At 39.6% G+C, this 16,311-nt stretch overlaps 1 non-coding gene across 1 annotated transcript in view; it reads left to right on the forward strand.

Moving 5' to 3' along the window:
- Nucleotides 1–16,311, forward strand: part of LOC751788 (WC1 isolate CH210) — a 61,273-nt gene that overhangs the window by 26,328 nt on the left and 18,634 nt on the right. The window contains exons 8-10 of the transcript XR_003034832.2: nucleotides 9,893–10,207; nucleotides 13,769–14,078; nucleotides 14,170–14,487. This is a non-coding gene — a transcript (WC1 isolate CH210). The remainder of the gene's footprint in view (nucleotides 1–9,892; nucleotides 10,208–13,768; nucleotides 14,079–14,169; nucleotides 14,488–16,311) is intronic.

Consider the following 16,311-nt stretch of genomic DNA (forward strand, 5'->3'; position numbering starts at 1 on the left):
CTCGTCACATCAGGTGACCAAAGTATTGGAGTTTCAGCTTCAGCATCAGTCCTTCCAATGAATATTCAGGACTGATTTCCTTTAGGATTGACTGGTTTGAACTCCTTGCAGTCAAAGGGACTCTCAAGAGCCTTCTCTAACACTACAGTTTAAAAGCATGAATTTTTTGGTGCTCAGCTTTCTTTATAGTCCAACTCTCACATCCATACATGACTCCTGGAAAAACCATAGCGTTGACTAGATGGACCTTTGTTGGCAAAGTAATGTCTCTGCTTTGTAATATGCTGTCTCGGTTGGTCATAACTTTTCTTCCAAGGAGTAAGCATCTTATAATTTCATGGCTGCAGTCACCATCTGCAGTGATTTTGGAGCCCCCCCCCCAAAATAAAAGTCTGTCACTGTTTCCATTGTTTCCCCATTTATTTGCCATGAAATGATGGGACAAGATGCCATGATCTTAGTTTTCTGAATGTTGAGCTTTAAGCCAACTTTTTCACTCTCCTCTTTCACTTTCATCAAGAGGCTCTTTAGTTCTTCACTTTCTGCCATAAGTGTGGTGTCATCTGCATATCTGAGGTAATTGATATTTCTCCTGGCAATCTTAATTCCAGCTTGTGCTTCATCCAGCCCAGCATTTCTCATGATGTACTCCGCATATAAGTTAAATAAGCAGGGTGACAATATACAGCCTTGATATATTTCTTTCCCTATTAGGAACTAGTCTGTTGTTCCATGTCCAGTTCTAACTGTTGCTTCCTGACCTGCATGCAAATTTCTCAAGAAGCAGATCAGGTGGTCTGGTATTCCCATCTCTTGAAGAATTGTCCACAGTTTCTTGTGATCCACACAGTCAAAGGCTTTGGCATAGTCAATAAAACAGAGACAGATGTTTTTCTGGAACTCTCTTGCTTTTTCGATGATCCAACAGATGTTGGCAATTTGATCTCTGGTTCCTCTGCCTTTTTAAAAACCAGCTTGAACATCTGGAAGTTCATGGTTCATGTACTGTCGAAGCTTAGCTTAGAGAATTTTCAGCATTACTTTGCTAGTGTGTGATATGAGTGCAATTGTGTGGTAGTTTAAACATTTGTAGACATTGCCTTTCTTTGGGATTGGAATGAAAACTGACCTTTTCCAGTCCTGTGGCCACTGCTGAGTTTTCAAATTTGCTGGCATATTGAGTGTAGCACTTTCACAGCATCATCTTTTAGGATTTGAAATAGGTCAACTGGAATTCCATCACCTCCACTAGCTTTGTTCATAGTGATGCTTCCTAAGGCCCATTTGACTTTGCATTCCAGGCAGGATGCCTCACTCTAGGTGAGTGATCATACTATCGTGATTATCTGGGTCGTGAAGATCTTTTTTGTATATTTCTTCTGTGTATTCTTGCCACCTCTTCTTAATATCTTCTGCTTCTGTTAGGCCCGTACCATTTCTGTCCTTTATTGAGCCCATCTTTGCATTAAATATTCCCTTGGTATCTCTAATTTTCTTGAAGAGATCTCTAGTCTTTTGCATTCTATTGGTTTCCTCTATTTCTTTGCACTGGTCACTGAGGAAGGCTTCTTATCTTTCCTTATTATTCTCTCCCTTCAGGGAACTTCCATAAGCCTCTTATCCTCCTCCATCAGAGGGCAGACAAACTGAAAACCACAATTACAGAAAACTGACCAATCTGATCATGTGGACCATGCCTTGCCTAACTCAGTGAAACTATGAGCCATGCCAATATGGCCACCCAAGATGGACGGGTCATGGTGGAGAGTCCTGACAAAATGTGGTCCACTGGAGAAGGGAATGGCAAACCACTTCGGTATTCCTGCCTTGAGAACCCCATGAACAGTATGAAAGGGCAAAAAGATAGGACACTGAAAGATGAACTCCCCAGTTTGGTAGGTGCCCAAATTGCTACCGGAGATCAGTGGAACAATAACTCCAGAAAGAATGAAGAGACGGAGTCAAAGCAAAGACAACACTCAGCTGTGGATGTGACTGGGGATAGAAGCAAAGTCCAATGCTGTGAAGAACAATATTGCATAGGAACCTGGAATGCTAGGTCCATGAAGCAAGGCAAATTGCAAGTGGTCAAACAGGAGATGACAAAAGTGAACGTAGACATTTTAGGAATCAGCGAACTAAAATGGACTGGAATTGGTGAATTTAACTCAAATGACCATTATATCTACTACTGTGGGCAAGAATCCCTTAGAAAAAATGAAGTAACCATCATAGCAAACAAAAGAGTTCTAAATGCAGTGCTTTGATGCAATCTCAAAAATAACAGAATGATCTCTGTTCTTTTCCAAGGCAAACCATTCAGTATCACAGTATTCCAAGTCTGTGCAATGGCAACCCACTCCAGTACACTTGTCTGGAAAATCCCATGGACAGAGGAGCCTGGTAGGCTGCAGTCCATGGGGTCTCTGGGAGTTGGAGACGACTGAGTGACTTCACTTTCAGTTTTCACTTTCATGCATTGGAGAAGGAAAAGGCAACCCACTACAGTATTCTTGCCTGGAGAATCCCAGGGACAGGGGAGCCTGGTGGGCTGCCATCTATGGGGTCACACAGAGTTGGACACGACTGAAGCAACTTAGCAGAAGTAGCGGCATGCCCGAACCAGTAATGCTGAAGAAGCTGAAGTTGAAGCTATGAAGCTTCTATGAAAGCTTCTATGAAGACCTACAAGATCTTCTAGAACTAACACCCCCAAAAGAAGTCCCTTTCATTATATAGGACTGGAGTACAAAAGTAGGAAGTCAAGAAACACCTGGAGTAACAGGAAAATTTGGCCTTGGAGTAAGGAATGAAGGCAGGGTAAAGGCTAACGGAGTTTTGCCAAGAGAATGCACTAGTCATAGGAAACACTCTCTTCCAGAAACACAAGAGAGGACTCAACACATGGACATCACCAGATGGTCAACACCAAAATCAGATTGATTATATATTCTTTGTAGCCAAAGATGGAGAAGCTCTATACGGTCAGCAAAAACAAGACCAGGAGCTGATTGTGGCTCAGATCATGAACTCATTATTGCCAAATTCAGACTTAAATTGAAGAAAGTAGGGAAAACCACTAGACCATTCAGGTATGACCTAAAAAAATCCCTTACGATTATACAGTGGAAGTGACAATCGATTTAAGGGACTAGACCTGATAGACAGAGTGCCTGATGAACTATGGATGGAGGTTCATGACATTGTACAGGAGACAGGGAGCAAGACCATCCCCAAGAAAAACAAATGCAAAAAAGCAAAATGACTGTCAAGGAGGCCTTACAAATAGTTGTGAAAAGAAGAGAAGCAAAAAGCAAAGGAGAAAAGGAAAGGTATACCCATTTGAATGCAGAGTTCCAAAGAATAGCAAGGAGGGTTTTGCTTTACTCAGTAGCTATTTGTCTATCTTTTTCTTAAGTCTACTTGGTAAATCTGTATATTCCCTTAAAGAGTTTCTTCTTACTACAGAAATATTCTCTTGAGCGTATGTCATATTGAATAATAGATGAGAGTAGTTTAGAATCTATTTAACAATTTTCCACTGAAACCCGTGATGGATTCATGTTGATGTATGGCAAAACCAAAACAATATTGTAAAGTAATTAGCCTCCAATTAAAATAAATACATTTATATTAAAAAGTATATAAGGGAAATTTTAAATATAAACTTATTCTGTGTTTATGGACTAATTTTCTTTAATACACTTTATTTTCATAAACCATTTATCATTAATTTATATTTGCTTCACTATTTTGTTGATTAGCATTGATTTAAAGAAAACATATTTCACTGAATTTTATTCATCTGATCATTTATTTAATAAATATTTAACAAGCACTTGTCATGGTATTTAGAAAATGTTCTCCATCCATACTTGTTGAATGAGTGCATACAATGTACAAGCACTGTCCTAATAGAATAAACACAGGTTAATTAAAGTATGCAAGGTCTTTCCTTCATTCAGCGGTGTGTTAGTGTGTGTGTGTGTGCCTTTATAGACACCTGTGTTTATATTTGTTACTGAATGTGGAGAGTGATTAATAAGTAAATATTTATAGGTGTTTCAGATATCTTTCTCCATCTTTAATTTTTTTCTCTAGAATATTTTACAAATTTTCTTATTTATTTTTAGGAACTCTATAAACTAACATCATTTACCATTTTTTTTAACATTATTTGGAAATATTTCCCCATCTTTTGCGTATGATTTTAGGTTTGTATATGTGTATGGGAGGTTATGTGACCAAATTTATAACGTTTTAGTTTTTTGACTATGCCTTTAATGCAATGTTTCAAATGCCATTCTTCATCTCAAAATAACTTTTAATCAAGTTTATTTTCTACAAATGATTTTATAATTCTGCTAAGTAATATTTAAAACCTTACTGCATATAAATTTATTTTATTGTGTATGATGGTGTAATATTGTCACCAGTTAGGAATTATATCTTAGATATGTGGTATTTTTACTTATAATTTCAAAATAAAAATATATTATTTCGTGATCTCATGGGCATGACACCAAAAGAATAGGTAAAAATAGACAAGTGAGATTATCCCAGATGGCTCAGTGGTAAAGAGTTCACCTGCCAGTGGAGGAGACACACAAGACATGGATTCAACCCCTGGGTCTGGAAGATCCCCTGGAGAAGGAAATGGCAACTTACTCCAGTATTCTTGCCTGGGAAATCTCATAGACAGAGGAGCCTGGCAGGCTATACTCCATGGGGTTGCAGTGAGTTGGACATGACTGAATGACTGAACACCAGCACGACAGTAAAAGAAACAACAGTAGAGTGAAAAGGCACCTTACAGCAAATCATATAAGGGATTAATTTGCAAAATATATAAGAACCCTACAGCTCAAGAGCAAAACAAAAGCAACAACAACAAAACCTCTAATAAACTGATTAAAGAAATTAGTCAGGAACTAGCCATTTCACCAAAGAAGACATATGGATAGCTAACAGGGATATGAAAATATACTGACATCTCTAATCATCAGAGAAATGTAAATGAAAACCACAATGAGATGTCATCTTACACCTGTCAAAATTGCTATAATTAAAAAAAAGACAAATGTTGACAAGGTTGTGGAGAAACTGGAACTCTTCTGGATATTTATCCACATTAAATGTGTATATTGCATTTCAAAACTATGACCAAAAAATCTGTATAATTTATAGTGATTTGCCTTTTCATTCTGGTATTAAGTTTTTTCTCTCTGCTCTTGATTAGTATTGCTCAGTGTTGATCAATTTTCATGAGGCATGTTTGAACAGCTTTCCTCTATTGTCTTTGTCTTATGCTTACTTTCTTTTTTAGATTAACTTTATTTTTTTTATTAATTCCAATCTTGTACATCCTTTAGGCTTTATTTCCCATATCCTAGCTTCTTAAATGAAAGCTTACATTTTTTCATTTTATGTCTCCCCTCTTTTCTAAATCTAGGGTATAAATTTCCCTTAGACACTACTTTAGTTGCATTGGAAGAATTTAGTTACAGCATATCTTTGTTACCATTATTTCACAATATTTTCAAGTTTGAAAGTTATTTCCAGACCCAGGAATTCTTTGGAAGAATATTTCTTAATTTTCTCAGTAGGGATGGCTAACTATATTTTCTTATTAATACTTAATTTCACTCTGGTCAAAGTAAATATTCTGTATAAATTCAATTCTCTGAAGGTTTTTGCTCTATCACATGATCATCAAAACATCCATTTCTGCTTTGTTGACTATGCCAAAGTCTTTGACTATGTGGATCACAACAAACTGTGGAAAATTCTTCAAGAGATGGGAGTACCAGACCACCTGACCTACCTCTTGAGAAATCTATATGCAGGTCAGGAAGCAGTAGTTAGAACTGGACATGGAACAACAGACTAGTTCCAAATAGGGAAAGGAGTAAGTCAAGGCAGTACATTGTCACCCTGCTTATTTAACTAATATGAAGAGTACATCATGAGTAATTCTGGGCTGGATGAAACACAAGCTGGAATCAAGATTGCTGGGAGAAATATCAATAACCTCAGATATGCAGATGACACCACCCTTATGGCAGAAAGTGAAGAACTAAAGAGCCTCTTGATAAAAGTGAAGGAGGAGAGTGAAAAAGCTCAACATTCAGAAAACTAAGATCATGACATCCGGTCCCATCACTTCATGGCAAATAGATGGGGAAACAGTGGAAACAGTGACAGACTTTATTTTGGGGGGCTCCAAAATCACTGCAGATGGTGACTGTAGCCATGAAATTAAAAGACACTTACTCTTTGGAAGAAAAGCTATGAACAACCTAGACAGCATATTAAAAAGCAGAGACATTACTTTGTGAACAAAGGTCCATCTAGTCAAGGCTGTGGTTTTGCCAGTAGTCATGTATGGATGTGAGAGTTGGACTGTGAAGAAGGCTGAGCACCAAAGAGTTGATGCTTTTGAACTGTGGTGTTGGAGAGGACTCTTGAGAGTCCCTTAGACTGCAAGGAGATCCAACCAGTCCATTCTGAAGGAAATCAGTCCTGAATGTTCATTGGAAGGACTGATGCTGAAGCTGAAATTCCAATACTTTGGCCACCTGATGGGAAGAAGTGACTCATTTGAAAAGACTCTGATGCTGGGAAAGGTTGAAGGTGGGAGGAGAAGAGGACAGCAGAGGATGAAATGGTTGGATGGCATCACTGACTCGATGGACATGAGTTTGAGTAAACTCTGGGAGTTGGTGATGGACAGGGAGGCCTGGCGTGCTGCAGTCCATGGAGTTGCAGTCAGACACGACTGAGCGACTGAACTGAGCTGAACTGATGATCATTTAAAAATGAAAGTTTGCAGTGAATTTACAATAATGTAAATAACAAGTTCTTTCATTGTTGGGTGTATTGCTCTATATATGTTATTTAGCTAACTGTTGTTTACATCTGCTATATTCTTCATTCTTTTTTGTATACTTGGTCTGCATGCTATTGCAAAATACATGTTAAAGTCCCCACATTTTGATTATGATTTTGTCTATTACTGTTTTCATTCTGTCAAGTATTATTCTATATTTCAAAGCAATGTTTTGACATTTTCTTGGATTTTAATATCTATAATATCTTCATTAAGGGTGTATCCTGTTATAATCATGAAAATACCCCTTTTAACTCAATTAGCACATCTTGCTTTGAAGTCTACTTTCTGTAACATTTGTATAGCTACTCCAGTTTTCTTACGGTTAGGATTCACACAGTATGTACATTTTCCCCATCATTTTACTTTCAACCTTTCTTTACCCTCATATATAAGCTGAATATGTTCATGGTAGCATTTACATGAATTTTTTGGTTTTATCAAGATGGGCATTAATTTGAAATATCTAATCAATTTACTGTAAGTGCAGTTATTGGTATTGTTGGGCTAGTATCTATCATTTCCTTTTAATTGACCCATGTGCTTTATGTTCCTTTTTCCTCTCTTTCCCCCCTTCTTTTGTATTAAACAGATCTGTTATTATTCCAAATTTTCCTTTTTCCTTTGATTTTCAGCAGCTTTATTAGGTGTGGGAGTTTTCATGCCCATCCATCCATTTTTTAAAAATTCTCAATTATTATATCTTCAAGTATTAACTTCTGCTGCTCTGTCTCTCTGTCTTAGCTTCTCTTCTCCTCCTATCCCACTCCTTCTCAGCTCTCATCTCTAGGACTCCTCTAAGTCAGTAATTCTGTGTTGAGTTCTATCTAAAATTTTTCTAAACTTATTAATTCAACTCTCTAGACATTTTATTTTCAGTTGGTAACTGTTCCTTGATTTTTATAGTTATAATAAGTTGTTAATGTTTTTCATCTTTTCACCATTTATTCTCTCATTTCCTCTTTTTTCCTCGATATATTGATCTTAGTTAAAATCTATATCTGCTAACTCCAGCACCTCTATCATGTGAGTCTCTGCCTTCTCTTATTTTCTTTTATTTCACTTTGTTAATATGTCATGTCATCCCATGTCTTCGTCATTGAAAAAATGATCCTCCAGATACATTTTCTAACCTTGAGAGGATTCATATTCTGTTTTGTTAAGCAAGTAGGAGAAGGGTTGAAGATCACTCAAATATATAAATACAACTGAGAACTGAGCTGTAACAAGTCTAGGTTGCGGTTTTGGTAGCACTCAATCCACCTCTTATCTCTCTGTCCATGTGGCATGGGCCTTCAAAGATTTTGGTTGAGAACCTGGATATTTTGGAAGCTCAGCACCCAAGAGAGTAAGGGAATATCCACTCTGCTCTCCAAGACTTTTGACATAGGTCTTTGGCTTCCTGCCAGCTTCATGACTTGTATAATGAGCACATATTTGAGGAAAAAAATCTGTTGTGTGAGAAAGGATTTCAGGTCTCCAATTCTGTCTCACCACCAGGTAACCCCAAATTATGCTGGCTTCTCTGTCCAAATAGGAGTCCTCTGTTTCTTGAGCCCAGATTCTGAGCCATTAACCCAGGCACCAAATTGGGAAATTCCTCCAGAGAAAAAGAAGCTGTAGATCCTTGGCTAACATTGAAACATATTACATGATCTCCACTCTTTAGAATTTTAACATATTTAGTCCATGTTGTGTCCACAAATTTCTGATACTTTTCAGTTCAGTTCAGTCGTTCAGTCATGTCCGACTCTTTGCGACCGCATGAATTGCAGCACGCCAGGGCTCCCTGTCCATCACCAACTCCCAGAGTTCATTCAAACTCACATCCATCGAGTTGGTGATGCCATCCAGCCATCTCATCCTCTGTCGTCCTCTTCTCCTCCTGCCCTCAATCCCTCCCAGCATCAGAGTCTTTTCCAATGATACCTTTACTTAAAGAAAATTTCCAGCATTTAAAGTTGTGCCTAACCAGACCATTGGCCTGCTTTCTCTTCCATTCTTCATGGAAGTACAGAATTTGAGGTTTTATTCTCTACTTTTCACTTACTTAAACTACAACAGTGATAGACATCATTTACCCTTTCTTTCCATGACTGATTATGTATCAAAGGACAGAATAATGTAGTGTGTCTGTCAATATTGTTTGTTCAAAGGCTTTCAAAGCAGGACTATAACATATTTTTGCTCTGAGAGTTAGAAATACATATTTTCCCCTAGAGAACAAATAACTCCAAATTTTATATAATAGCAATTCCTGACACAATGTCCAAGGAGAGATTATATTCATTTGGGAGAAGAAGCTGCATTCTGTGATTCCCAGTGGAATCTGGCCAATGTCAGTCAATATCTTCTGACATCATCTCTCACGCAGGGTTGTTTAATCTACTCAAAGAGATTATATTTTTTGAAACTAAGTATCCAGATCTGGAGTTTGAAGCTTAGAATCATAAGTGAACTATTCTGGGGTAAACCATGGTGTCTCACAGACTATTTGTTTTTCAGTTCTCATGACTATACCAAGGAGAATGATTTTAATGATTCATGGCTGCTCCCCAAGGCTTCTGATGAGGCCACTGCCTGACTCTAAAGTCAATGACCAAGAGTGTGTAGCTTATAAAGAATACATCCAGCTACCAGCCTAATCCTGTGACTCTGAACTCATTTAACCCCTCAGGGTAGAGAGACCAACATTTCCTGTAAATCTTTTTCAGATTCTGTGCAGAGCTCTACAAATCAGAATGTTAACTCTGATAGGACCTTGTAACACCATCTGTCTCAGACTACCTAGTAGTAATATTTCCTGTTTTTGTCCTTTTTCATCCTTGTTATGCTCTTATCACTTCTATAAGAAACCAGATCTAAATGTTCCACAGGGCAATGGCTCCGCAGCATCAGCTTCTGAAGAGAGTGCCCCCAACTGCTCGGGTGAGGGTCCCACAGGACAGAAGATCTTTCTCCTCTCCTGGTCAGCACCCCATTGTCCCATTTCTGTCTCCTCAGACAGCAGACAGCTCTGCTTGGTGGACAGGGGCGGGCCCTGCACCGGGAGAGTGGAGATCCTTCACCAGGGTTCCTGGGGCACCATCTGTGATGACAGCTGGGACCTGGACGGTGCCCGTTTGGTGTGCAGGCAGCTGGGCTGTGGAGAAGTCCTCAGTGCCGTGGAGTCTGCTCCCTTTGGGGCGGGATCAATACCCATCTGGCTGGATCATGTGTATTGTGGAAGAATGGAGTCCCACGTGTGGCAGTGCCCTTCCCGTGGCTGGGGGAAGCACAACTGTGGTCATGACGAGGATGCAGGAGTTACCTGCTCAGGTATGATCAGTGAATTGCCCACCTATTGAAAGAACAGAAAGCTCCAAGGAAGATGGTGTCTGATTACCAGGGCAATAGATGTGTAAGCTAGAGATGTCTGAGATATCCTCCTTGTATGCATAAAGTATCTGTGAGTGATCAGTTCAGTTCAGTCGCTCAGTGGTGTCCGACTCTTTGCTACCCATGGACTGCAGCATGCCGGGCTTCCCTGTCCATCACCAACTGTCAAAGCTTACTCAAACTCATGTCTATTGAGTCAGTGATGCCATCCAACCATCTCATCCTCTGTTCTCCCCTTCTTCTCCTGTCTTCAGTCTTGCCTAGAATCAGGGTCTTTGCAAAGGAGTCAATTCTTCCCATCAGGTGGCCAAAGTATTGGAGTTTCAGCTTCAGCATCAGTCCTTCCAATGAATATTCAGGACTGATTTCCTGATGGGCTTCATTTATTGCTACTTTCCTCTTACAAGTCTCTGCTATTTCTTCTCCAGTGATCTTACCTGATATAGCTTAATCTATATCCCAATAAAAATTGATACTCATTTTTATATAATTTACTTTTGGAAGAGTGAAGCATTTGCAAATCACCACACGCACCTGCTTTGCACAGTGAGCCCATGGGAGGAAAGGGCTAGAATGAGGCTGTACCTTCCAGGATGGAGTCCTTTCTGTATATATAGTGCAAAACACATTTTTGTGCTAGGTTAGTAGGAGTGGAGGCACAGGGGACATCATCAAACAAATCGGAGAGGAACTTATGGATTTGTGCCAAATTGAAAGTCCCCTTTGAAAATTTAGATTTGAATATTCATAGCTCTTTGACTGGTAGGACAATAGAGTTGTTGATGATATGTTCTGAGCCTGGGTTCTCCTTTCATTGTTACTAGGAAGGATTGTCTGTTCTTTTTTTTTCTTTAAAACCTCTGTATAAACCAAAATTTTGGAGGAACACTTAGCCACACGCTGACAAGTCAAAGATATAGGCAATAAAATATGAATTCCTATGTTTTGTGGTAATAAATTATATTTTATACCTGATGTCTTCAATGATATAAGAGAATTGTGTTTGGGGGCTTGTTTGATAGGAATAGGAGTAAGAAGACACCTGTAATTTTTGAAGAAGGTGGAGGAGACTTATAGTAGCTAAGAGGAAGAAGAAGGGCAATGGGAGATGTCAAAGGCCATATGGGGTTCTCTGAGCATCACTGCAGGTCCAGGTGTGGTGTGGAGGATGCTATGTGTGCCTAAGGATACAGGAGGTCTGTACAGCAAGAGACCAGACAAGGATGTATTTTTATTGTATTTAATACCTTTATCCACTCACACCAGCCTCCTATTGCACAAATTTTCTTACAATTTTCACACACATATCCTTTTATATAAAATTTAAAATCAAGTAGAAAATAAAAAAGAAATAATAATATGTCTCAGAAGTTTCTATCCTGATGTGTACAAGACTTTATTGATTATTTAGCATATAATTGAGTGTTTAGCATGTATCTTGGTATATTAAACAGCATACAAGAAATATTTCTTTCTTGTTCTTTTTAAATTTGTAATCTCATGGGATTGATATAGAAACTAACAACCTGTTAAGTAAAAATGTTTTAATTAGAATGTGTATCCTATGACCAAACTCCCAGCCAGACCACACCAGATGTCCTAAGCTGGACTGGGGAGTTGAAAGTGGGTAAGTAACAAAAGGCTAACAGATCATCCTGGCTCTTACCATTCCCTCTTGGATAAGTGGTCAAGCTGGTCCTTCGATTCATTAATTTCTATAGTGTCTTTTCTGTTCTCACCTGTTCTCTATAGTAGATTTTTATTCTGTTGAGATATTCTTTCTGAACCTTCAATGTTCTCATACTTATGAAATCAGAGTCCTTTATCAGAAAGAATTCCACCCTGTACATAAATAATTATAAGCACAGTCAGAAATCAGGCAAATGTATTTAAAAATTGTTTTTTATGATGAGAAGTTTTATTTTTTTTCATTAGGTTACCTTTCCTCTATCCAAAATGTGGTCCCTGAATGTCAAATCATGTCGTGAGTCTTTCCCTTAGTCTCCCTCTTTCAGTTTCATACTCCATCCACTCCCAGTTTAACCTACCCCTCCTCCCACCACACTCCACTCCTACAAAAGTTCTTCCCTTTCAGAGTCTCTTTTCCATCCATTTGTAGCTCTTAGGATTGTTTTCTCTTGTCTGCAGTGGGAGAAATGGGAAAGGGAAACAGGATTAGGTCGCAGATGGAAGGAGCACATGGGTAAAATGTGTTAAAAACTTGCTGGACAAATATTTTCCCCAAATCTTTCTTTCATCCATATTGAGGCTTTTGTAAAGTAGAAATCTGTAAATTATATATGGCTGTTTGCTCTGTCTTCTCTTCTTCTCCCTCTCCTTTTTTTTTTTTTTTTTTTTACAGCATGATGACTATTTCTCAAGAAATAGGAAAGTAGTTTGAAGTTAGCCTATGAGTGCATGCTAGGTCTCTTCAGTCATGTCTGACTCTTTGTGACTCTATGAACTGTAGCCCATCAGGCTCCCTCATCCATGAGATTCTCCAGGACAGAATACTGGTGCTATGCCCTCCTCCCAGGGATTGAACTTGTGCATTGGCAGGGGGCTTCTTTACCACTAGTGCCACCTGGGAAGCACCATTTAGCATATAGATAGAATTTAAAAACATTAAATTACCTTCACTCCATAGCATTTGCTAAGATTCTCATGTGTTGGAAGAAAACCAGTAATATGAACTATCAACACAGTTAGTCATCTTGTATAGATAGTCCCACTGAGAACTCATTCTCTCCTGGGTTCATTGGTAAATCCTAGGCTTTCTTGAAAGATGGCTAGGACCAACCCTTTCTCCTATGACTCTGACCTTTCTTCATATTCAAACTCATTTATGGACAATTTCTTTTCACAATTCAAGTTGGATAAGAAATTCTTGGAATTTCTCACCATCAGAGATTATGAGAAACATATGGGAATCATAAGAAGTAGACTTGTTATAATATCTAGCTTTCCTTCCATGAGTCATAAGTCTGTTTATAGATTGACCTGTGCTCAGATCTCTCGATTGATTTCCCTTGTATCAGTGACTTGAGTATTGACTCCTGAGAAAAATCCGGCTGGACTTCTAGCCCCAGAAATGTCAGGATGGCCTTCTAACCTTGTCTGGATCTTAGTTCTCTAAACTCTTGAATCCCAAGGACCTATTTCACTCTGGGTTAGTTCAATTCTGCACCCAAGTCTGATGCCCATTGCAGTGCAGTTTCCTTGGGCCCTATAGTTTCCAGACCCTTAAATGAGGAATTCTCATCCTAACCAACATCAAATATAGGTTTTTGGAATTCGTCCATTCTAAACTGACTCTGCAAATCCTTCTGGATTTCTCTTCCAACACTTGCCCATGAAAATGCAATTCTGACATTGTCATATTTTCTCTTAATGCCTCAGTCCTGGAAAATAAAAGCTTTCACACCATTGCCTGTGACATGTTTCCAGTTGCCAAGCCAGGATCATGAATGTGCAGTGGGTTTATTTATTTGTTTCTCTCAGGATTTGTGCATCTGGTTGGAGAGGATGGACCCTGCTCAGGGTGAGTAGAAGTTTATTCTGGAGAAGACTGGGATCCCAGTGTCTGATGGGAACTTCACACTCCCCACTGCCCAAGTCATCTGTGCAGAGCTGAGGTGTGGCAAAGCTGTGTCAGTCCTGGGACATGAGCTCTTCAGAGAGTCAGATGGCCGGGTCTGGGCTGAAGAGTTCAGGTGTGAGGGGGAGGAGCCTAAGCTCTGGTCCTGCCCCAGAGTGCCCTGTCCAGGGGGCACTTGTCACCACAGTGGAGCTGTTCAGCTTGTCTGTTCAGGTGAGATGTAGGTCAGGACTAACCTCCCTGCACACTCTGTTCAGGTCAGAAATCATTAGATATTTCTGAAATTCTGTTGTCTCATATCCAGCATACTCAGAAGTCCGGCTCATGACAAACGGCTCCTCTCAGTGTGAAGGGCAGGTTGAGATGAACATTTCTGGAGGGTGGAGAGTGCTCTGTGCCTCCCACTGGAGTCTGGCTAATGCCAACGTTGTCTGTCATCAGTTTGGCTGTGGAGTCGCCATCTCCACCCCTGGAGGACCACACTTGGTGGGAAGAGGTGATCGGATATCAACAGCCCGATTTCACTGCTCAGGGGCTGAGTCCTTCCTGTGGAGTTGCCCTGTGACTGCTCTGGGTGGTCCTGACTGTTCCCGTGGCAACACAGCTTCTGTGATTTGCTCAGGTAAGAGAGAGGGAAAGGCTACTGGTACTTAGGATGCTCCTGGTGTGAAATGTCCCCAAGAACAGAGGGTGAGGGAAAACTGGCTTTAAAAGTTAATTTCTCTTTTTAATAACTACTTTATATTATTGTGATTTTTTTCACCATACATCAGTATGGATCGACCATAGGCATCCATTTGTCCCCTCCATCCTGTCCGCTCCTCCCATCTTCCTCCCTATCCCATCCCTCCAGATTGTCACAGATCACCAGATTTGGGAGCCCTGCATTATACATCAAACTCTTGTCTATCTATTTTGCATATGGTAATGTATATGTTTCAATGGTATTCTCTCAAATCATCCCCTCCATCAACAAATAGATTCAAGAGATTAGATCTGATAGAGTGCCTGAAGGACTATGGACAGAGGTTCATGACATTGTACAGGAGGTGGTGATCAAAACCATCCCCAAGAAAAAGAAATGCAAAAAGGCAAAATGGCTGTCTGAGGAGGCCTTACAAATAGCTGAGAAAAGAATAGAAATGAAAAGCAAAGGAGAAAAGGAAAGATATACCCATCTGAATGCAGAGGTCCAAGGTATATCCAGGAGAGATAAGAAAGCCATCCTAAGTGAAGAATGCAAAGAAATTGAGGAAAACAACAGAATGGAAAAGACTAGAGATGTCTTCTAGAAAATTAGAGATACCAAGGGAACTTTCATGCAAAGATGGGCACAATATAGGACAGAAATAGTATGGACCTAACACACCAGAGGATATTAAGAAGAGGTGGCAAGAATACACAGAAGAGCTACACAAAAAATCTTAATGACCCAGATAATCTTAATAACTCAGATAATCACACACCTTGAGCCAGACATCTTGGAGTACAAAGTCAAATGGGCTTCAGAAAGCATCAATACCAACAAAGCTAGATGGAATTCTAGCTTAGCTATTTCAAATCCTAAAACATGATGCTGTGAAAATGCTGCACTCAATATGCCAGAAAATATGGAAAACTCAGCAGTGACCACAGGATATGGAACAATGGACTAGTTCCAAATTGGGAAAGGAGTGCGCCAAGGCCATATATTGTCACCCTGCTTATTTAACTTATATGCAGAGTACATCATGAGAAATGACAAGCTGGGTGAAGCACAAGCTGGAATCAGATTTCCAGGACAAATATCAATAACCTGAAATGTGCAGACGACACTGCATTTATGGCAGAATGTGAAGAGGAACTAAAGAGCCTCCTGATGAAGGTGACAGAGGAGAGTGAAAAAGCTGGCTTAAAACTCAACATTCAAAAAATGAAGATTATGGCATCTGGTCCCATCACTTCATGGCAAATAGGTGGGGGAAACAATGGAACCAGCGGCAGACTTTATTTTCTTGGGCTCCAAAACCACTGCAGATGATGACTGCAGCCATTAAATTGAAAGACACTTGCTCCTTGAAGGAAAAGCTATGACCAACCTAGACAGCATATTACAAAGCAGAGACATTACTTTGTCAACGAAGGTCCATATAGTCAAAGCCATGGTTTTTCCAGTAGTCATGTATAGATGTGAGAGTTGAACCATAAAGAAGGCTGAATGCTGAAGAATTGATGCTTTTGAGCTCTGGTGTTGGAGAAATCTCTTGAGAGTCCCCTAGACTGCAAGGAGATCAAACCCATCAATCCTAAAGGAAGTCAGTCCTGAATATTCATTAGAAGGATGGATGCTAAAGCTAAAGCTCCTATACTTTGGCCACCTGATTCGAAGAGCTGGCTCATTAGAAAAGATCTTTATGCTGGGAAAGATTGAAAGCAGGAGGAGAAGGGGATGACAGAGGTTTAGATG

This window comes from Bos taurus, chromosome 5 (genome assembly GCF_002263795.3).
Source record: "Bos taurus isolate L1 Dominette 01449 registration number 42190680 breed Hereford chromosome 5, ARS-UCD2.0, whole genome shotgun sequence".
Taxonomy (NCBI): domain Eukaryota; kingdom Metazoa; phylum Chordata; class Mammalia; order Artiodactyla; family Bovidae; genus Bos; species Bos taurus.